We start from the raw sequence: 22,384 nt of genomic DNA, 5'->3' as shown, positions 1-22,384 counted from the left end.
CACAACTGCATTTAAAGTGCACAGAGAGAGAACTTCATTCATGCTCGTTCAACCATTTATATGCACAGTGCAAATGACAGGAACTCTTTAGGGAACTAATCAATGCTGCTGCAAAATCTTTGTTTCAGCTGAGATAAATAATCCTTCCATTTCCTCCCCTTCTATTGCAGATACCTACTCACAGTTTGGTTTGTGGGGTTTTTTTCTCAAACCTTTTGAACAAAAGCCTCACATCAAATGGGCTTTCTCAAGTTCTGAGCAGTTCTACCTACTGAAAATCCAGAATTTTAAATTGCTTATCCAAGTGTTAATGAAATTCCCTCATCAACATTCTGTTTTCTCTCAGAATCATTCCTTTTCTTTTTTTCTTATTTTTTCTATCAGAATTCCATTATTGTATCAAAGGGATGTGAAAACAGAGCTCTTGCAATCGCTCTCTCATGCCTTTACAGTAGAACTGCAGCTGGCTCCCATTCAGCCCCTGCTAAAATAATAAAAGGTAAATTTCAATACCCACATAACTCCACATGAGCAGAAAATGGCAGTTTTGTTTGCTTCATCTGCAAACCTGCTGGTATAATTTCATATGCACACAGATAATTAGGTAATCCTTTTGGTTTACATCTTTCATAGCTCTTCATTGTTTCATCGTTTTCATTGAAAACAGCTGGTAATCTCCATCAATGAAAACTGTGTTTGTTTTATTATTATTATTTTCTGTCCAAGAGGCTTGTTAAGCTATGATGTGAATCATTTAAAAGACCTGTATAAGCCAAATATATTGATGTTAAAAGCAAGACCTTTTGCTTGCAGATAGTAAGGTAAAGTATTAATGTTGATTTACTGAAAGGCTTAACATATATGACAGCCCAAATCAGGTAAGAGAATGAAAATAAATTGTATTTTATCATTTGTGAGGAGAGCTGACAAGAGTTAAAAACATTTTTACACGATGGTTTAAAAAAAATAGATTAAAAAAGATTTGTTCGATTCATCTCCATAGCCTTTAGGGTCTTGTTTCAGCAGAGACACAAGGTAAGGGCAAACAGGGAAGGCCAGAATAAGGGAATGCACTTAGAGGATAATGGACTCCACCGGCCAGGGGAAGAAGTAAGCCCTTACTGTGATTAAACTCTCTTAGACTGCTGTTCCCCCTGCTGTAATGGACCAACAGCGAAAATTCACATCAAAAATACAGTATTTTACTTACTAAGTGATGTGCACTTCTACATGTAACTCGTAAGGCAAATTCTACACTTCTATGCAGAAGTTTCTCTTTAAATTCAGCATGCTACACTTCTCTTTGATTATTTTATCATACCCATGTTCTAAACTATCTATTGGCAGAGAACTAAAATGGATGTTATAAAGGTAATCCAAACTGAACATATGTATATATATATACATATATATATGTGCGTGTGTGTAGTGATGCACACAATCCAAATGTAAAGTTCTGCCTCCAAACTGGTAACAATGACACTCTTCAAAGGTTTTAATCGCAGGAAGATGTGAGATGTCTGCTGGGAGCTGGCATTCAAAGAGGAGTGGGTATGCACACGCCAGTGGGGCCACCTGCAGCTAAAGCATGTGAAGAGGAGGGAGAAGGATTCTAAGGGACACGTGTGCTCCTGGCATCACTCCCTATCTCAGTCACTACCTAATGGGGTTAGGGAATCGTTTTCATAATACTACAGAGAATTTCTTCAGGAGAGTCTCACTGAGCACTCCAGGGAGCTGACTGATCCACCTACATCCCCCCTCTCCTGGGAATGACGAGAGAGGCAGCTGCACTGAAATCACTAAGGAGGCACTGCAGAGGACGGCCTTTAACAAACAGGTATGAGGACCCTTCAGTCTCACTCTGGCTATTACACTAAGACTCTTAATTAGGATAGTTAATTTCCATTAAATAATAAACTCACTGTATTTGCTCCTCCTCACAGCCCACTGCTTCATAAGCTTTACTCACACGTTAATTGAAGACAGACTCTGGGTGTAGGAGTAGGATGTGATGGTAAGGGAGTTCCTCACTGGGAGCTGCTCTCAGCAGGTACGAGTAGGAACACCAGAGGCAGGCAGCAAAATCACACCCATGTGCTTTGTGTACCTATTTCTGGCCTGTCCTACTGAGAACACTAATGTAAATTTTTCTTTTTGAAAAGTGAGAATACCAGTTCTTTGGGAGCTTTCTTTTGTCTTACCAATCACATTATTACTCCAGGCCAGTGTCTTCTCACATGGATGCTTAAAAAAATCCTTTGAATTACAGTTCCACAAAAGAATATAAACCTGCTTTACGAAATTAAATATAACTACGGATTCTGTATGCTTGCTTTCTTCCCTGCTTAATAGATGATTCTTTTTGGTGTTTTCCCCAACAAGATTTCAATACAGCATAGTTGCAAGTATTATTTTTGCTCTGCTCATACCAGCTAAAAAATAAATGCATCTGTCCCTATGATTTTTGTTCAGTGTCCTCTTTCCATTAAGATGTGTTGTAAAAAATATTATTTTTTGCTAGTGTTTCCAGAATCTCACTCTCTAGATATGTAAGGGAATATAGCTTAAGTGCAAAGAACTTGGTGTACAGAATTGCCATGTTCCTGCTGGGTATGTCCTCAGAATAAAACCCCTCTGGCACAAGGCTCATACAGCAGCCCTACTTTATCCCTTCCAGATCTCTGGGCAAGAAAAAAAAAAGTTCCATGGGTAGGTGATCTATTTTCCAACTTTCCCAGTCTCTAGCTCAAAATGCAATTTGTGAGCAAACTCCTCTGTTTCAAGGATCTATAGAACCATGGGGGTGGAAAATGCCAGTTCACTTTTTTCTCAGTAGTCTGCCACCATGGAAACCTGTAACACCTTAGAATTTCTAAGTTATCAGCTATGTGCTGGGTAAACTTCCAACAGGTAGGTGTTTGTTTTTCTCCAGCTCAGCTTCTTTCACTGTTGAGCTAAACACTGTTTGCTTTCTCTCTTTTCCACTTTGGCGAAACACATAAAACCTTTCAGGGAATTCATGGTTAATAAAACCCACCAGTGGTCACACACCAGACATAAGCACATCTCCTACTCTTCTTGCATACCTAAACTCAGTATAAATTTTAGATGCATCAAGTCTAACCAGCTGTTACCAAGGGACCTCAGCAGCCCTCTCCCACATCAGCATCTGCCTGGACACCTTCACAGGTTGCCAGTGCTAGTGCTGGGCTGCACAGGAATCCAGAGCTCTGCTCTGACCAGGAAAAAGGGCTCAAATATTGGGACACAGCACAGAGAGGCAGAGAAGATTGCTCACAAGCAATGGTGTTTACACAATTAACTTGAAATTTCCCTGGCTTATCTTCTTTCAGACTTCAGATGACATCCACTGTATACTATGAGAGGCTTTAATTACTTTGTGTAAGGCAGGCTTTTGTTGCTCTTTCTCTGGGGTAAAGAAGGGGAGGGAGAGTTATCCTTTCAGCAATACTGCTTTTCTCACAAATATATTAAACTACTAACTGTGAAATTGCTTGAAAAAATGCACCTTGTTGTGTCACTTAGGAATCATCCTTCTGGTGTGAAGAGGTGGGAAGGGTGTTGGAGACTCCATCTCTAGAAAACGTTTCACTACAAAATGTATTTTCTTTACCAGAGGAGAGGACTATAAGAATTTTGTTCTGAAAAAATCTGCCTGAAGCAGAATTTCTGTGCTACAGGAAGGTCACAAATGTAGACACTGATAGTCAGTAAAAGACAGGTTTTGCAGGAAGAGAGGAAGATGCCATTTCCAGAACAGCATTGCTGCTTAGTTTGACAAGTGAAATCCAACCTTCCTGCACTGTCCTTTGGAAGAGGCTGGCTATGTTTCAATTTCCCCTTCTTCAGAGTATCTAATCCCTAAATCACATCTACTCCAACCTGCCCTGACCCTTTGCACGGATTATTAAGAATCTCCATGCTCAGAAAGTTAAGGGAAAGGAAGAGATGGGACAGGGCATGGTGCCGGACACAAGGAAGGAGCAGAGAGAGAAGAGGGTAGAATATTTGGTCCCTGGTTTTCAAATGGCCATAGACCTGTCTGGGCCTTCCTGGGGGGAAAAAAACATTGCTTGCAGAGGGATGAATTTTAGGCGGATTACTTTGCCTCCAAAATTGATCCAGATTTCAGCAGGTTTTCAGATTTCCAAGAAGTACTTTGTCCTTCCATTAGATGCAAAAAAGCTAAGCAATAGTGTCATCCCTGTAGCAGGATGGGGACATCATCTGTTTCCGCTTTTCTCACTCATGGTAATTTTTGAATTCTGAAAAATTTTGTAAAAGCAATGCTATAGTATAAATTCATATGCACACACAAACACACATTGTGTGTGGGTAGAGAGCATGTAACCATCTGATGTTCATCTCACAGCTGAAAACTAGAATACCATAAAACTAATATTATTAAGATGCCAGATACTTTCTCCTATTGCACTATATCATGAGGAAGGAAAAAAAGCTCTGGTGGAAGGAGCCAGACACTAAAGGAACCAGGAGAAGAGAAGAACAACTGTGCTCCTTCCTGTTCTGACAGCCCAATGACACAGTGCCAGGCTCTGGTGGCTCATGGCCCAGGACCGTTTGAGAACAGATGGAAAATGGCATGTTCCTTTCTGAAATTAAGGAAAGTAAGGGAAAAGGAAAGCAAAAGGAAATGAAGACCAGATCAGTACTTCCTGACCTGCACTTTCTCCACAGTGCTTGATCTTTGAAGTCTACAGACAGAGCTCTACTGATTTCAAAAGGATTTGATTCAGAGCCTAAGGAGAAGGAAAAAAAATGTGTGGCATGGTGGAGAGCTCACTGGCATCACAGCTCTGTGGGAATGTACAGAGCTTTGCCCGGAGCTACATGTGCTTATCAAATGTTCTCCTTCCTTGGATTGCCCTTGAGACATGTTCTATCCAGCAGGACCCGTGAAAAGATTTAAAATACAGTTTAATTTACACATATTTGACAGAGAACATAAATGTTCTTCCAGAATATTTGTGAGTCAAGTAGTGCTTTTCCTCCCCCTATCTGGAATAAAAGAATATTTCCTTTTTTTCCTGGGAAAATGTTCCTGCAAGAACATTTTATTAATTCTGCATATTACCTGAAAATTTTGTGTTGTCTTTTTCTTTTTACAAACACGGTGATTACAATAAAGATTTCTTTCCTCTTTTAAGACTGGTCTTGCTGTGCAACAATCATTCCCAGTATCTCCACAACTCACGTTCATTTCACTGTTTTGTATCTGGAAAGCATTTAATTTTTCCTTCTAATTTCAATTTATTTTAATATTAAAACGTCCATCAAAATCTCTGCAACTACAGTCATTATAAAGTTCCCAATATTTATGTGGCTTGATATCAAAAGAATTTTCAAAAAACAAAAAAAAATTAAAAATCTCATTCGAAGTACCTCTTAGTCCAGTTTTATGTTTATCGTATGGTTAAAATAGCTCTCTGGAGCTTCATACATCATTCTGTCTGGAAAACAACCCAGCAATACTCCCTTTCCTCCCTCCCCCAGAATAACTGCACAACCTTTGTGAAATACACTGGAATAATAAATTATGCATAGAATCCATTATGTATTCAAATACCCCAAGCTCTTCCATGAGCAAGGTTGTAAGGGTGACATACTGTGTGGATCTCGCTTGTGATGCTTCCAGAGGACACCATGTTGCCTGCCCTGTCTCACAAACTACAGGGTCAAGGCCAAGACACAATGAGGAAAATTTATAGATTCAGAATGCATGTAAGTACTTGCAATGAGAGCTGTAGTAAGGTCCTAAAATTTATAAGCTTCAGTTTGACAAAACCATTAGGGGAGGTTTTTACAGTTGTCAGAAACTCCTCCACTGCCTAATCTGAACACCATGCGAGAAACAAACCAAGCAGCAGAACTATGTACGGCAACACGTTCAAAGGAACAAGAGCAGAGCAGACAGCACGGCTCACTTGGCATTCCTGCACAGACTCACATCTGAAATGGCAGATGGACAGGCGGCAAGGGCTTTGGAAGGGTCCAGTAGGCTAAAGAAGAAATTTAAATGCCGTATTTTAAAAATGTGACAAACAAAAATGCTTGATCAAACCTGCTGGTATGGCCTGCTTACAGATGAAGTTGAAGTTTGGACTAAGGGAAATCGAATGCCTCCAAGGCTACCAGTGAAGCAAAAAATTACATTAGCTTTACAGCCTGAAGCATATTTGTTAGTATTTAACAAATTATGTGCTTCATTTAAATACCGTTGCTAGCAGCCAAATAAATTAAAATCACCTCATTAGGCTTTACATCAGTTAAAAAATTAAAAGAGGCTTTTCTTACCTTCTGCCTAGGTGTTTTCCTGCTTGTACAGTCAGTTCCAGTAGGCTCCTGTGTCACAGAGGCCTTTTTCTGTATCATTTATCTCTAGGCATCCTGAACCTAAATGGATGTAATGAAAGACAAGGCACACATGTGATTCAGAACATTGCCACGGTTTCACATTCAAAATTATGATCGCTATAACGTCTGAAATGGAACTGATTGAAGCACTTGCAGCTCGGCAGGCCCACATGCTGCACTCTGGTAAAGACAAAGAAATAGGCACAAGCAAACACTGAGAAATGATTGTAACTCACCAGCAAGCTGCAACAAATACAGGTGAGCCCTGCATGGGGGAAACAGGGAAGGGCCTGGACAACACTTCTACTTTTCACCGCTCCACCTCTCTTACAGCATGTCTTTGGGCAAGCTGTTTCATTACGTGTGTTGTAACTAATTTGTTTGTAACATGGAGATAAAGACACTCTAGGCCCAGATTGAGATTGTCTAATTTTCCCCTAAATTTCACTGTAAAATATTTTCCCTGATACACATTTCTGAAGATCTGTGGCCATTCACAGATGCACAAAAACGGAATTAGAAAATAGGCTACTGGAATTTAAGCCTTTAGTATCTTAGGCCAAGTCTTCAATCTATGGAAGAGAAAAACACAGTACAAGTCACGTGTTACTCTAAGTGCATGTGACCAGAGTTAGGGTGTCCAGTTCATATGCCCCTACCTAAAGGATAGCCCTTTTCCATGAGGATGGATAGGAAACAAAGACACTTAGTAAGTACTTGCAACAACTGACCAGGTCTAGTGAAGAAATAATGAAAAATCAAGGAAAGACAAATTCTTTTTTCTTATAAATAGTTCATTTTTCATATAAGGCTATTTGGAGAAACCAAGACCTTTGAAACTTGCATCGTGCAATAGGCATGTCAGAAAAAAATATATGACATTTTCTAAGTGAAGAACTTCAATTTCTAATTTAAAGTGTTATTTTAAAACCAGGTTTAGCTCATTCAATTAAAAAAATACTTAGTGCTGAATAAAAAGTTTTATTCAATCAAAAAATCCTTCTTTGCTAACTTCTTAGGATTTACGTTTTAGCATGGAAACAGAAACATTTTCAGTTCAGGTCACCCAGTAGCAGCTTCTGTAGAATGATTTGCAAAGCCCTGCTTAGGAAATATTTGAAAACTTGCAGAAAAATTCTCTAACTGCACTGTAGGAAAAAAAAGAAGGCTGCATAACTCATCATATATAACTAGTACCAATATGTCTCAACATTTAGAAAATATTTATGATTTTCTATTCCTAAGTGCCGGCTGCTGTTGAAGGCTAACAGGACCATTTGCATACTTCTGATTAAATGTCTTCCTAAAGGCTTTGCCAAGTCAAGGTACATGAAGTAAATGATAATGAGAGAAAGCTGTTGAATAACTTGACAGCACAAAATTCTCTGAATAAATTACATGAACACTTTTACCTGTTAATGTCCTTTTGGCATGAAAGTCTTTACTTAAAATAGTTCCTCCTCTTTAATGAATTTGACTTGTGATGATGATTGATAGCTATCTCCTGTCCTTGCATTTTAGCCTTCCTCTAGAATGGTGATAACCACTTACAAGGTCCTGATCAGTCTGACACCAAGCCAGTGGTGAGAAATAAGGAATACAGACTTCCACCCATCAGCAGCAAAAGCAGTCAGGTAAAACTACACGTAAAAGATGCTTTGCAGTAACAAAAATCAGTAGGAATAAATTAACTAGCTATATCCTCAGTGGTTCCAAGTAAGGTAAGGCATCAGTCCTTGCTAGTTTACTGGTCCAGGTGCGTGCAGTTATTTCTCAGTAGCAGAAGAGCCAGCTGCTGGTTAGAGTGTTGGTACTCTGCTTGTTCCACTGTGGAAACCTGTTGTAAACAGAAGGCTGCCAAAGGTATCGAAATTTTCATACCACTGTGATGTAGAATTAAGTTCATTATGACTTGAATTAGGCAATTTATGAAATGTGATACTGGGGTTACCAATAACATTTTATAGATCACTCTCTTTTACACTTTACTTCAGACATCTGAAGTATAATAGTGGTGTTGAAACAGTCATATGTCTATTAAATATAACACCTCCCACAGTATGTTTAATTTTCAGTTGCAATTCTCTACCTTACCTGCTATTTGGTGAGTCTAAACTGGTCCTATCCAAAGTATCTATATAGCCAGTCCCATTCAGCAGAATTCCATTGGTACGTTCTACAAATATTATACAAATACTGATTTTGGAAACATTATTGATGTTAGTCAGTTCTTCAGAATATTGCATTCACAACTGACCACGTATGAAAAACTAAGCACACAGTATCAGTGTGTGCTGTGAAATTACACTCCAACTAAAGCAAAAGCTGGTGCTAAGTCAACGACGAAATCTGTTTTCTCTTCACTGCTTATAAAGCAAAAGGGAAAAAGCCATGTGTGCTAGTTTGAAAACAAACCAGTGAGAGGCACTAAGTCAGAATAACAATTTAATGGAAATTAAAGAAAAGGGGAAAAAAAAAGGTAAACGAAAACACTGTCAAACTGACAGAGTCAAGGTACAACCTGACACCCTGTTAGGCAGGGTGGTGGTAGCAGTCTGGTAGAATGGTGGCTGCAGTCCTCTGAAGCAGTGATCCTGTAGTAAAACAGTCTGCTCTTCCTCAGGAAGTCCAGTGGTGGCTGTGTAGCTCCTGTCCTCTGGAAATCCAGTGGGAAGCCGGTGTCTCTGGTGTTCAGTCTCAGATTATATCCACGATGGGATGCTTGGTTCCTCCCTCTGGGTGGAGCATCTCACAATGGGGTAATGAGTCATGAGGCCAAGTGTTGATTAGGCTCATTAACAGAAGATAGTCCAGAGGGAGTTATCTCTGAGTCAGGCGGCAGGACAATGATGGGCCATTAACAGAAAGATAGTCTGGGGGGAGGAGGCAAGGAAACACTGCCCCACCTGATTTCAACGGCTGATGGGGATGGTAATAGAATACACTGCAACCCAGGACATTATCCACCCCTTATTCTATTACCATCTACATTATCCCAAATCAATACCTTCTTAAACTCTAAAACACACACACATATATATATATATATACACAGTGAAACCTACACACCGTTCTCACCTAAGATTAGGTCTCCTTGTGGTACACAACGGGTTTCCCCATCTTTCTGCATTACCCACCAAGTGCAACCAGGTCCTTGAGCAAAGACAATCCCACGGATGGGTTTGCCTTTGCCTGAGGTGGGATTAATCCAAACAGTCTTTCCTAAAATACCTCTCAGGTGTACCACAGGGACTCTATCTCCATCCACTGTGTGCAAGGGTTCAGACTCGGCAGGACCAGCTCGATTGATGGACCCTCGGGTATTGACTATCCAGGTGGCCTTTGCTAAGTTCGCTTCCCAATTTTTGAAGGTCCCCCCACCAAGTGCCTTTAGGGTAGTTTTAAGTAGTCCATTGCAGCGTTCAACTTTCCCAGCAGCTGGTGCATGATAAGGAATATGATATATCCATTCAATACCGTGTTCTCTGGCCCAGGTGTTGATGAGGCTGTTCTTAAAATGAGTCCCGTTGTCTGACTCGATCCTATCAGGGGTGCCATGTCTCCACAGGACTTGCTTTTCCAGGCCCAGGATGGTGTTCCGGGCTGTAGCATGAGGCACAGGGTAAGTCTCCAGCCATCCAGTGGTTGCTTCAACCATGGTCAACACGTAGTGCTTGCCTTGGCGGGTTTGGGGAAGGGTGATGTAGTCAACTTGCCAGGCTTCACCATACCTGTACTTTGACCATCGTCCACCATACCACAGAGGCTTCACCCGCTTGGCCTGTTTGATTGCAGCACAGGTCTCGCAACTGTGGATGACCTGTGAGATGCTGTCCATGGAAAGGTCCACCCCTCGGTCACGGGCCCATCGGTATGTTGCATCTCTCCCCTGATGACCAGAGGCATCATGGGCCCAACGAGCTAGGAATAATTCTCCCTTGTGCTGCCAGTCCAGATCCACCTGTGATACTTTCACCTTGGCAGCTCGGTCCACCTGCTCGTTGTTGCGATGCTCTTCATTAGCCCGACTCTTGGGTACGTGTGCATCCACGTGTCGAACCTTCACGGTCAGCTTCTCTACTCGGGCAGCGATGTCCTGCCAAATCTCAGCGGCCCAGATGGGTTTCCCTCTGCGCTGCCAGTTGGCCTTTCTCCAGCGATCCAGCCATCCCCACAGAGCATTAGCTACCATCCATGAGTCGGTGTAGAGATAGAGCCTCGGCCACTTCTCTCGTTCAGCAATATCCAAAGCCAGCTGGACGGCTTTAAGCTCTGCAACCTGACTCGATCCACCTTGTCCCTCGGTAGCTTGTGCAACTCGTCGTGTGGGGCTCCATACTGCAGCTTTCCACTTTCGATTAGCGCCTACAATTCGGCAGGAACCATCAGTGAAGAGGGCATAACATCTTTCAGTCTCCGGTAGCTCATTATATGGTGGGGCTTCCTCAGCACGAGTCACTTGCTCTTCCTCTTCTTCAGAGGATAATCCAAAAGTCTCACCTTCAGGCCAGTTTGTTATAATTTCTAGAATCCCAGGGCGATTCGGGTTTCCAATACGGGCACGCTGTGTGATGAGGGCGATCCACTTGCTCCATGTGGTGTCGGTGGCATGATGCGTGGAAGGAACCTTTCCCTTGAACATCCAACCCAGCACCGGTAGTCGGGGTGCCAGAAGCAACTGTGCTTCAGTGCCAATTACCTCTGAGGCAGCTTGGACTCCTTCATAGGCTGCCAAGATTTCCTTCTCTGTGGGAGTGTAGTTGGCTTCAGACCCTCTGTAGCTTCGGCTCCAGAATCCCAGTGGTCGGCCACGAGTCTCACCAGGCACCTTCTGCCAGAGGCTCCAGGACAGACCATTGTTCCCGGCTGCAGAGTAGAGCACATTCTTCACCTCTGGTCCTGTCCTGACTGGGCCAAGGGCTACCGCATGAGCGATTTCCTGCTTGATCTGGGCAAAGGCTTGCTGCTGTTCAGGGCCCCAGTGGAAATCATTCTTCTTGCGGGTAACCAGGTAGAGAGGGCTCACGATCTGGCTGTACTCGGGAATGTGCATCCTCCAGAAACCTATGGCGCCTAGGAAAGCTTGTGTTTCCTTCTTGCTGGTCGGTGGAGACGTCGCAGTGATCTTATTGATGACCTCGGTGGGAATCTGACGTCGTCCATCTTGCCACTTTACTCCCAGAAACTGGATCTCTTGGGCAGGTCCCTTGACTTTGCTCCTTTTGATGGCAAAGCCAGCTTCCAGGAGAATCTGGATGATTTTCTCTCCTTTCTCAAACACTTCCTTTGCTGTGTTTCCCCACACGATGATGTCATCGATGTATTGCAGATGTTCTGGAGCCTCACCCTTTCCAATGCAGTCTGGATCAGTCCGTGGCAAATGGTGGGACTGTGCTTCCACCCCTGGGGCAGTCGGTTTCCAGGTGTATTGCACACCCTTCCAGGTAAAAGCAAACTGGGGCCTGCATTCTGCTGCCAAAGGAATGGAGAAGAAGGCATTGGCAATGTCAATAGTTGGCGTACCACTTCGCTGCTTTGGACTCCAGCTCGTACTGAAGTTCCAACATGTCCGGTACAAGCGGCGCTCAATGGTGCGTGACCTCATTCAGGCCACGGTAGTCCACCGTCAGCCTCCATTCTCCACTGGACTTACGCACTGGCCATATAGGGCTGTTGAAAGGTGAATGGGCCTTGCTGACCACCCCTTGGCTCTCCAGTTTGCGAATCATCTCATGGATGGGAACCACAGAGTCTCTGTCGGTGCGGTATTGCCGGCAGTGCACTGTTGCTGTGGCGATTGGCACCTGTTGTTCTGCAACTCTTAGCAGTCCCACGGCAGAGGGGTCATCTGAGAGGCCAGGCAATGTACTCAGTTGTCTGATATCTTCTGTCTCCACAGCAGCTATCCCAAAAGCCCAACGATGTCCTTTTGGGTCCTTGAAATATCCATTTCTGAGATAGTCTATGCCGAGAATGCACGGGGCCTCCGGGCCAGTCACGATGGGGTGTTTCTGCCACTCGTTCCCAGTTAAACTCACTTCAGCTTCCAGTACAGTCAGCTGCTGGGATCCTCCTGTCACCCCAGAAATAGAAATGGGTTCTGCTCCCACATACCTTGATGGCATCAGAGTACATTGAGCACCGGTGTCAACCAAAGCCGTGTATCTTTGTGGGTCAGATGTGCCAGGCCATCGGACCCACACAGTCCAAAAGACCCGATTCTCCCTTTCCTCTACCTGGCTAGAGGCAGGGCCCCTCTATTCCTGGTCATGTTGCATGTTGCTCCCTTCCGGTGAATACGTTCCTGAGGTCCCTTCAAGAGGATCGGTCATATTATCATTCCGGTACCGTCTGGAGTTCTGTGTGCGGGAGACCGGAGCGGTTGACTCTAGATGCACTTCTTGTGGTAGTTGTCCCTCTTTTTAGTTCACGTACCCGAGCTGCTAAGGAGGAGGTGGGTTTTCCATCCCACTTACTCATGTCTTCTCCATGTTCCTGAAGGAAAAACCAGAGGTTACCTCGTGGGGTGTATCCTCTCTCCCTGGTTGGGGGTCGCCGGCTCCTAATGGCAGAGACTCTTGTTGGTTCTGGCAGATGTGGTAAATCTCTTCCTTAAGTTCCTTTTCAATTTCTGATGGCCTTCTTCAATCAAGCTCCGGACTTGCTCAGCCAAAAGACTTGTTTCCACGGATGAGACATGGGTGCGAAACGGGGCTGTGACGGTGTCCTCGTAAATCCTCAGTTTGTTCACCAAGACGCCCACCCTGTCCTCGCCTTCCCTCCATTGCAGCGTTGCCAGGTAACGGGAGTATATCTCTGGTCCAAGGCGTGCGAACCTCAACCACATCTGTGACGTGCACTGGACACCATCTGGGCTCTTAGGAAATCTCTCATCTTCTGAGAAAATGATCTCCAGCACAGCCAATTCCCTCAGGCACCGGATACCTTGTTCCATTGTGCTCCATTTTCCTTGGTGCACCTGGAGGTCTTCTTTACAAAGGTACCTGTCCCTTACACTTGCAAGCAGTCGCCGCCAGAGGCTGAGGGTTTCTTGGGTTCTCCCGATCCCCTGGTCAATGACCACATCCCGGGACAGAGATCCCAGTTGCCTGGCCTCACTTCCGTCCAGAATGGTGTCATTGGCTGCAGCGTCCCAGATGCGGAGCAGCCAGGTCAGGATAGACTCGTTCGTCTGGCGGGTGAATTCCCTCCGCAGGTCTCGCAGCTCACCCAGGGATAGCGACCGAGTGATGATCTCTGGCTCTGCCTCTTCTGCTGGGTGCGAAGGTCCTGCTGCATCCTCGTCAGTCACTATGCGGACTGATTTGCTTTTTGATTTCTTCTTCTGCACGGGGGCAACTGCAATCGGTTTAGGCTGTTCTGGTTCAGTGATGGTTTGCATGGGGACGCTGACAGTGCTTTTGGTTCCCTTCTCCTCTGTGTCAGTCTGTGTGGACATGGACGCTGTTGTCTTGCGTCTGGGTTCTTTCTCCTCTGTGTCAGTCTGTGTGGACATGGACGCTGTTGTTTGTTTGGTTCTTTCTCCTCTGTGTCAGTCTGTGTGGACATGGACGCTGTTGTCTTGCATCTGGTTCTTTCTCCTCTGTGACAGTCTGCGTAGACATGGACGCTGTTGCTTTGCATTTGGTTCTTTCTCCTCTGTGTCAGTCTGCGTAGCACTGTGTTTGTTGCTCTGCTCTTTTTCCCTCCCTCATCCTGAGGATGCTGTGCCATAGCTCTGTTTCTAAGCATGGTGTACATGGTGCAGGCTGTACAGAGAAGACAAAGCAGAACTGACAGCAAGTTTATGCCATCTTTGACATCCAGAGGGAATTCAATATTTTCAAAAACTGCTGTGCCTGGCCTGAAAGGCTGGAAGAAACCACTCTCTACTCCTCCCACCAGGGGCTGGGTGCGATTGTTGAGGAGATCCCAGACATAGGAGCCCAGACTAGGACAGCCAAACAAAACTGAGTATATACTCCGAATGGTATTCATCGCCTCACAGGTTATTATGCTGTAGGCATAATAAACCATTAAAGCAATTCTCATACCATTCCCTGGTTTTAACAGGAGTAATACTACAGGCAGGTAGTTCCCCATGTGAGGAAAAATATAGAGAGCAAGATACAGTACCCACGTAGACAAGCTGAGCACCATGGTGAATAGGTTTGGTTAACACAAAATTGTAATTCTGACTTTCTCTCAGAGCTGCCCCACGTTGGGCGCCAAATTATGTACTAGTTTGAAAACAAACCAGTGGGAGGCACCAAGTCAGAATAACAATTTAATGGAAATTAAAGAAAAGGGAAAAAAAAAAAGGTAAAAGAAAACACTGTCAAACTGACAGAGTCAAGGTACAACCTGACACCCTGTTAGGCAGGGTGGTGGTAGCAGTCTGGTAGAATGGTGGCTGCAGTCCTCTGAAGCAGTGATCCTGTAGTAAAACAGTCTGCTCTTCCTCAGGAAGTCCATGGTGGCTGTGTAGCTCCTGTCCTCTGGAAATCCAGTGGGAAGCCGGTGTCTCTGGTGTTCAGCCTCAGATTATATCCACGATGGGATGCTTGGTTCCTCCCTCTGGGTGGAGCATCTCACAATGGGGTAATGAGTCATGAGGCAAAGTGTTGATTAGGCTCATTAACAGAAGATAGTCCGGAGGGAGTTATCTCTGAGTCAGGCGGCAGGACAATGATGGGCAATTAACAGAAAGATAGTCTGGGGGGAGGAGGCAAGGAAACACTGCCCCACCTGATTTCAACGGCTGATGGGGATGGTAATAGAATACACTGCAACCCAGGACACTAATCTATAGTAAATATTTGTAGCTGCAGTTTAAAGTTTACATTCTTTGACTATACAGCATGCTGAGTACTGTAAATATTAGATGCTAAGAGAAGAGCTCTGTAAACCTTAGAAAATCACTTTGTATTTGAAGTTTTCTCAACTAGAAGCAAGCACAGTTCACCTTATGTATGATTTCCAAGATTTCTTGGGCATCAAATGAGTTCTTTGTACTCGGGTTTTTCATGCCTGTATTTGATCTGACATAGGTCCATTATTAATGCTAAATAACATAAACCACCATTCACTTTGTGAAAGAGTTACATTCTAAACCAGCTGTTCAGCAGTTACATGAACATTAGAATTATAAAGTTATTATGAATTTATAAAGCGGTAAGGGTTTGTTTTTTTTTTCTGATTGTTGTGGTGAGTCAAAGGGGAACAAATTGATTGAAGAACTGGTTATCAACCAGCACTTACCAGGGATTGTAAGGATAAAACCCCTACAACCTTTTTTTTTTGCTAAGAATGCCTCTGTGTTGAAACAGTAGAAGAAAATGTATCCAGAATGCAAATAAAACAAACCTAGATTAGATTACTACTTTAGTAATCTTACCTAATAAAAATATAGTATCAGAAGAAGAGTTAAGAAAGACCACAGTAATAAATGCAAGAAACTGTGAAACATGAATTAATGATGCAAAATCAACTGCTCACAGAGAATAAATATCTGTTTGGAAAGCAGAAAGCCACACAGACTTCTGATAACCAATGCCTTTTGCAATATCCACCAAAATGTCTGTCTAACAAGGTTGCCTAAAGGTAAAATAATAATTGAGCTAAATCTAGAGTACAATTTTAAATGTGCCAAGTAAAAGAACAATATCTTTTTATGAGACTTGAAATGCTTTCAAAATTTAAGTGACAGAGAACATGCTGGGGAGAGAGGAGCCACAAAGAAGGCACAGCTTCAGATGTGTAAGGAGACATGGCTCCCTGATGCTTCAGCAGATCTGCTTTCATTCATACCAGCTGAAAACCTGACCCCTGGCACTTTCAGACTTCCTTGCAGAGATTATTTGATTAGAAAACAGAATTAATGACTGTGAAGTGTTTGAAGAGAACGAGGGCAAAATCGTATTGCTAATAAATCTTGTGCATAATGCAGGGTTAGAGCAGCCCTGTTGTGACAGTGCTGCACATCAAGGATGATTCCCCCAGCCTCAGTGGAACTGAGTTACCTCAGGGTAAAAGAAAAAAGAAATACTGATACATTATGGATTTGAATTTTATTCAGCTATGTAAACAACACTAGTCCACTGGGCCATGGTATACTCATCCTTTTGGTTTCTATTTCTTTCTTCTTAAATAGAATAAGAAAATTCTTCTCCAAGTTGAGTAATTAATTGCTTTGTGGAAGACAGATCCTTTACAGATGCCTCCACCACAATGTTGTGGTCAAAAAGATTTCTGAGGGTTGAAAACTTGTAAGCAGCTTTCAAAAATAGATACAAATAGTGATTTAGAAGAGTGGCAACCAAGTAAAAGTTTGAAGTATTATCTTTGAACATACAATGATTATTAGAATATATGCAAGATGGGGAAAAAACATCTTCCAATTTAAAACACAAGTGAACCTAATATACTGAGTGGTCTACTTGCAATACCTGTAATTCTGCATTTTTTTAAAGAAATTATTTTCTTCATGAGAGTGCAGATTAAAATAGCTTGCAACATAATGAGTTTTGGCTAGTGGAAAAAATAATCTGAGATTTTATTTACACTTTTGCTTTCACAAAAGGACTTGTACAGTATTATTTCTAGTGTAAGTCTCCAATTTCTGTTCTTTGGTGACCTGCTGGAGAGAGCACTACAGAGAGTGTGCTGCATGTGTGTGGTTCTGAATGCAGTCTTTTCCCTCAAAAGGCTAGTATAGATTTAACCGAAAATAAAGCTCTGTTTTGTCTACTTTGGGGACATAATAGTGTAATTACCTGAGCCTTGCAGCTGGCAGACTTTTCCCATGCAACTCTGGAGAACTCTTACAGGCCTTAATGAAGATTTTGTGCTCTGATCAATTGTCTTCAGGAAATAGCCATGCCGTAATTGGCAGCCTAAAAGGGAGTCAATTAGCAAGATCTTTGTGGGACAGTAACCCTCCTTGTTGGGCAAAGTTAAGACAATAGCATGTTTTCTTTGGAAAACGCCATTACAGGTTAGATCTAGCCTTGTCTTTATGATGAGGGAAAAAATGTAGGTACACCCATGGAAAAGAGCAAATTACCTATAACCACGTTCCTAGTCTGAAAAATGTCTAATGATTCCATGATGTGAGGAGCAGACAGACCTAATCCATGGCAGAGTACGCACAGAGCTGGATGTGACAGTGATAGAGATTACAAAAGATAAGATCAAAAAGGGAGTGATGCAGTAGATTACCAGTAGATTTTAGGTTCCTTGTAGTTTATTGGCTTCTGGAGTATCTCCCATGCAATTCTTCACTGAACGTAGCATTTTACAAGGAGGTTTGATTTGTATCTGTATTGAAAGCCACTGTTTAAAAGCTTCAGTAATCTGTCTTTGACCATTTCATAGCTTTGGATGATTGCTTGTTGCATATGTGGTGAAATGAAACAAAACAGGAAAATAATGCCAAAATGTGGCCTGTATTCAGCTTAAACAAGTTATATTGAGAAATAAATAGGATTTAGATTTAGTATTGAAAGGCTGTTGCGGGTTTAATTTTCAGATTTCACAAGGGGTAAGTATTTGTATAAGTCTTTTTGCTTTTGTAGTGAAGTATCAAATTGGCAGTATTCCAGGCTGCTCTCCATAACACACAAGGCTGATTGTGCTGCTAAAGCACTTACTCTAATTTGTAGAAAAGAGCAGCAATAAAAACTCCGCCTAAAAGTCAAAATGAGGGTGGGTGGTGGGAAGATATTTGTAATATAAATAAAATAACAAGCATTTTTTTTGCCTTTTCATTTTGGGTGATGAAAAGATGCCCATTTTCTAGAAATCCACCAGGAAATGTTAAATTACTTTCTTTTAATATGCTTTTGAGAAGTAAAACCAGAAGAAGGGAGATTACTTAGAGTAGAAAAATATAACACTGATCTTTAAAAGTAAATAGATAAAGAATCAGCTAAAGAGTCTGGATAGCTGCTGCTTGTTATGTTAAAATCATAATTAGGTTAAATTAATGCAACAACATCAAGTAGAAAATGTTTAATCACTAAACTATAAATAAATATAAAAAAATATCAGAAAGCCACATGTAAGGAAATATCCCTGGGGATCTGTAAGAGAGCTGATCCTTGTGGGCAGCACTGTGTAAATGCACATGTAGTACAGTAAATAAGAAACATTTTGCCTGTGATGTGAAATGCAGTTCTGACACATTCTGGGGAGCTCTGACATGAAGTTTCTTTGAAAGAAATGTTCACTGTTTTGAAAAGTAGCTTGGATCTTACTGGATGGCAGAGGGTACCTTATTTATTTCTCTCCCAGGTGAATAACAGACCTGGCATCTGAAGAGAAAGCAAAGGTGGCTGGGGATTGATAAACCCCACTGCAGATATTCACCAGGAAAAGCAACTGGTTGGGTGCTCCAGTGCAGTAATTACGAGCTGCCTGTGCCAAAGGAGCCTGCAGCTCTGTAAAGAGGTGCTTGGTGTGCAGGGTGTCATTGCAGGGAGAGGTCTCAGTGCACTGCTCAGCAGAGCAGGGTACCTGAGAGTGTTCTCTAGAGACAGCACACCCAGACCTGAGGGCTGTGTCACTCCATCACGCTGGTGGGATGCTGCAGAATTAGGCATGGATCCCTGTGTTTTTTTCTTTGGATGATGTGAAGATATTTCCATTCACCTATGAAGACCTTGAACCCTTCCCTTCAGGCTCAGACACCTAGAACTCTGTCAAAAGTTAGAATTCTGTTGAATGTGCTTTTAGGTATTGATGTAACTTTTAAAGAGTGGAATCCCTGTTAGTCCCCTTGTTTTATTTGAGCAGAGAAGGGAATGCACCTCTGTGCAAGTGCATCCAGTGGGGATCATAGCTCTGTATCTTGGTGGTTGTGGCATCCAGTTTGGGATGGGAAGGTTATGTCCCTGCTGTACTGAAGTCTGCTTCTGGGTTTAGCATCCAGCTGGTTTTAGAGAGGGTATAAAAAAAGTCCTTGAGCTGATACTCCCCATCACAGCTCTACTCTTTCCTTTTCCCAATGATTTGCTGCAACAGGGTAAATCATCAACAAGGGTACTCAGAGATACCCCTTTGCATCATTCTCCCTCATCCTTTCACTCCTTCATCCTTTCACTCCCTCCTTTCCATCCTGAACTTCCAATTGCACTGAAACTGTGAAACATCCACCTCCCCAGGCCCTGGCATTACAACTTTGGTGTGGCAGCATCAGCAAGAAATTTTACTTGTGGATGCTTGTATCTTGTCTTTATACTATGAAAAATATCTTTTGGGTGCCTTGAGCAGATGTCAAGCTTTTTTTTAGTGCTTTCTGGTCAAATGTGTCTGAGAGTGGAGAGTTTGGACATTTTCAGTGCTAGATGGCAACCAAAGCAGTTTTGGTTTGCTGTTGATCTCAGTGTTTGCATGCAGGTGGCCCAATTTTGCTGTAATGACTTGATTATTTTGCTGAGCATAACTGTAAATAATTCAGTCCATCTTCCCATAAAAGACTGGAAAGAGCCAGAAATTGTTATCTCTTACTCTGGGCTATAATTAAAGACAATTGAACTGCAGATGAGCAATCTCTTTTGAAAATCCTTCTTTTAGAATTCTAGAAGGTTATTTTAAACATGAGCTCACTTCCAATTTGGATTGCAAGGATAAAAATATTGTTTAAGAAATCTACTGGAACACAACGATACAGTTGCCCAAAATTCCTAAAAACTTATAGAAATCTGGAAAAAAAAAAAGGCTATTTCCTTCTCTCATATGTTTTTCTTCTTCCTTCTACCCTCTTACTGAAAATTACGAGATGGGGAAATAAATGTATTCCATTTAAGCTCAGAAGATTCCCTTTCAAAATTGCTAAAACAATTTAAAATCAAAGGCCTGTATGATTTTCAGATTTGGTAAATAGAATTTTTTCTGTGGGGAAAAAAAAAAGAAAGCACAAAAAACCTGACTTGAAAGTTTTTGTATCACTATCCCGTTTAATGTAAGACACGGTCTTGCCCAAACCAGATAACTGAAAGTGGCTGTTCCATCTGTCACTGAATTATTTTGTTAAAAGATGCTACATCCTAAAGCAAGAGATAAGTATTTGCATCCTAAGGAAGTCTTGGAACTCTAAGGATTTTAAATGGGCAGTCTCTTTTTTTTCTGTCAAAGCAGTGCAAAACCTCCTGTGCACTGGTTTATCCAACAGTATTTTGGTGGGAGCTGCCAAAGGCTGAAAGGGGAAAATGTCATTTGCTTGGTAAGCACTGCCTTCAAAGAGAAGTCCATTGGTTTAGAGAGTGAACACCAATTACAAGAAAGGCAATAATGTGTAGTGTTCTATTAGCCCAAGGCCAGGTCTGTAGTAATTGATTAATAGTCTGCAGATTGATAGGAAGAATAGAATTACTGACAGTATATTGGGGAGCTGGAACCCACTCAGTAAGTGACTTTCATGTCAAAATCTAGCCAGATTTCTCTCCTCATACACTGCTAAGTCAATCTTCAGTAGTTAAAATGTTTACAAATCTCTTCTTAAATTCAGTTCACTTATTCAACTGCCAAAGCTAGACTTAATTTTTTTTTATCTATTCCCACCTCTTGCTTTTATAAAGCATAGTACACCCTGCATAAAAATATGTTAGGAAAATCTTCTAATGCCCTTTGACTCATTTCATGAGCTCTGAAGTTTAATAATACATATCCTACAGCTGTAGTAAAACTTCAGAAATAGACTTTGGTGCTGCATCAAATAAGGATGAGCTAAATCAGCATAAAGACCAAAGCACATGCCAAATTTTTTTGGGTTTGGTTTGGGGTTTTTTAGAAATCTAAATTAATCTAAAAGATTAATCTAAAGACTAAAGATAATCTAAAGATTATAAGGAAAAAAGAGAAAACAAAGTATTTTTGCACTGGGCATAAACTGAGGGCTCAGGGAAACAAAGTTCATGTTATGATGCTATTGGGCTCTCTATCTTCATCTGTCTATGACCTGGTTGGCAATTTCAGGTCAATTTTCAAGTGTAATAAAATTCTCATTCATTTTTTAATTAATAGAGAGAAAAATATGTGTATATGGAAAGGATAAAATTAGGGGAGAAAACCTAAAAATGCTGTGAAAAAAATGAGCTGAGATTGGGGTCAAGGGCTGAAGACTATTACACACAAATGCACAGTAAACCATTTTGGATTTACTTTATCATGGAAATGTCAACTTACATTTTACATGAAATTCCAATATTTATAGACATTTACTTTTATAAATTAACTTGGTCACACACGCCTATGTACTTAACATACTTAGGAATTACTCTGCTGCACAATACCAAGGAATTTTTTTAAATTCCAGTTTCCTTTCGTATGCCAACCTGACCCCAGCAAGGAGAGTGAGCTGTCAAGCCATAAAAATAAAAGTTAGTGTGATTTTTCCTACATGTCATGCGTTGCCCTATAAGGAAAAGCCTTTTCCCTTTCCTTTGGGTCTTGCTGTCCCAGTTGATGTTTGGTGCTGCCTCCCCTCGTGTTCTCCTGGACCCTCCTCCCTCTTCCTGTGCTCCTGACTCCCTTGTGCCTCCAGCAGCCATCAGGACTCTGTGCGCTGAGCTGATTTATGGACCTGTAAGTGGTGGGAGTGAAGGGGAAAGGGGAGAGTGTGGAGTGGGGTGGAGGGTGGAGAAGAGAGGTCCTGTGGAGAAGGCTGAGAGGGAGGGAATCTGCCATAGCTCTTGCCCACTGCCTGGAGCCAGCTGCTCTCTGCTTTGTTATCTGGAGGTTATCTCCCTACTTTCTTCCAGGGGATGCTGGTTTATCCGAGGGTGGATGATATATGGAAAACTGGGTAATTCTTCTTTAGCAGTTACAAGCAGTCCAAATACTTACTGCAGAAGATCAGACTAGAAGATAGTCATACTTCAGGTCATTCCAGTGTTAAAATCTATTATGTTGGGTTCGGTGCCTTTTTTAGCTGCAAGATGATAATTTATAAACATTTAGAAAACTCTCTTATGTTGCCATTTGC

This window comes from Corvus cornix, chromosome 6 (genome assembly GCF_000738735.6).
Source record: "Corvus cornix cornix isolate S_Up_H32 chromosome 6, ASM73873v5, whole genome shotgun sequence".
Lineage (NCBI taxonomy): Eukaryota > Metazoa > Chordata > Aves > Passeriformes > Corvidae > Corvus > Corvus cornix.
The sequence above is the reverse complement of the archived record's forward strand: the minus strand, read 5'-3'. Positions refer to the sequence as shown.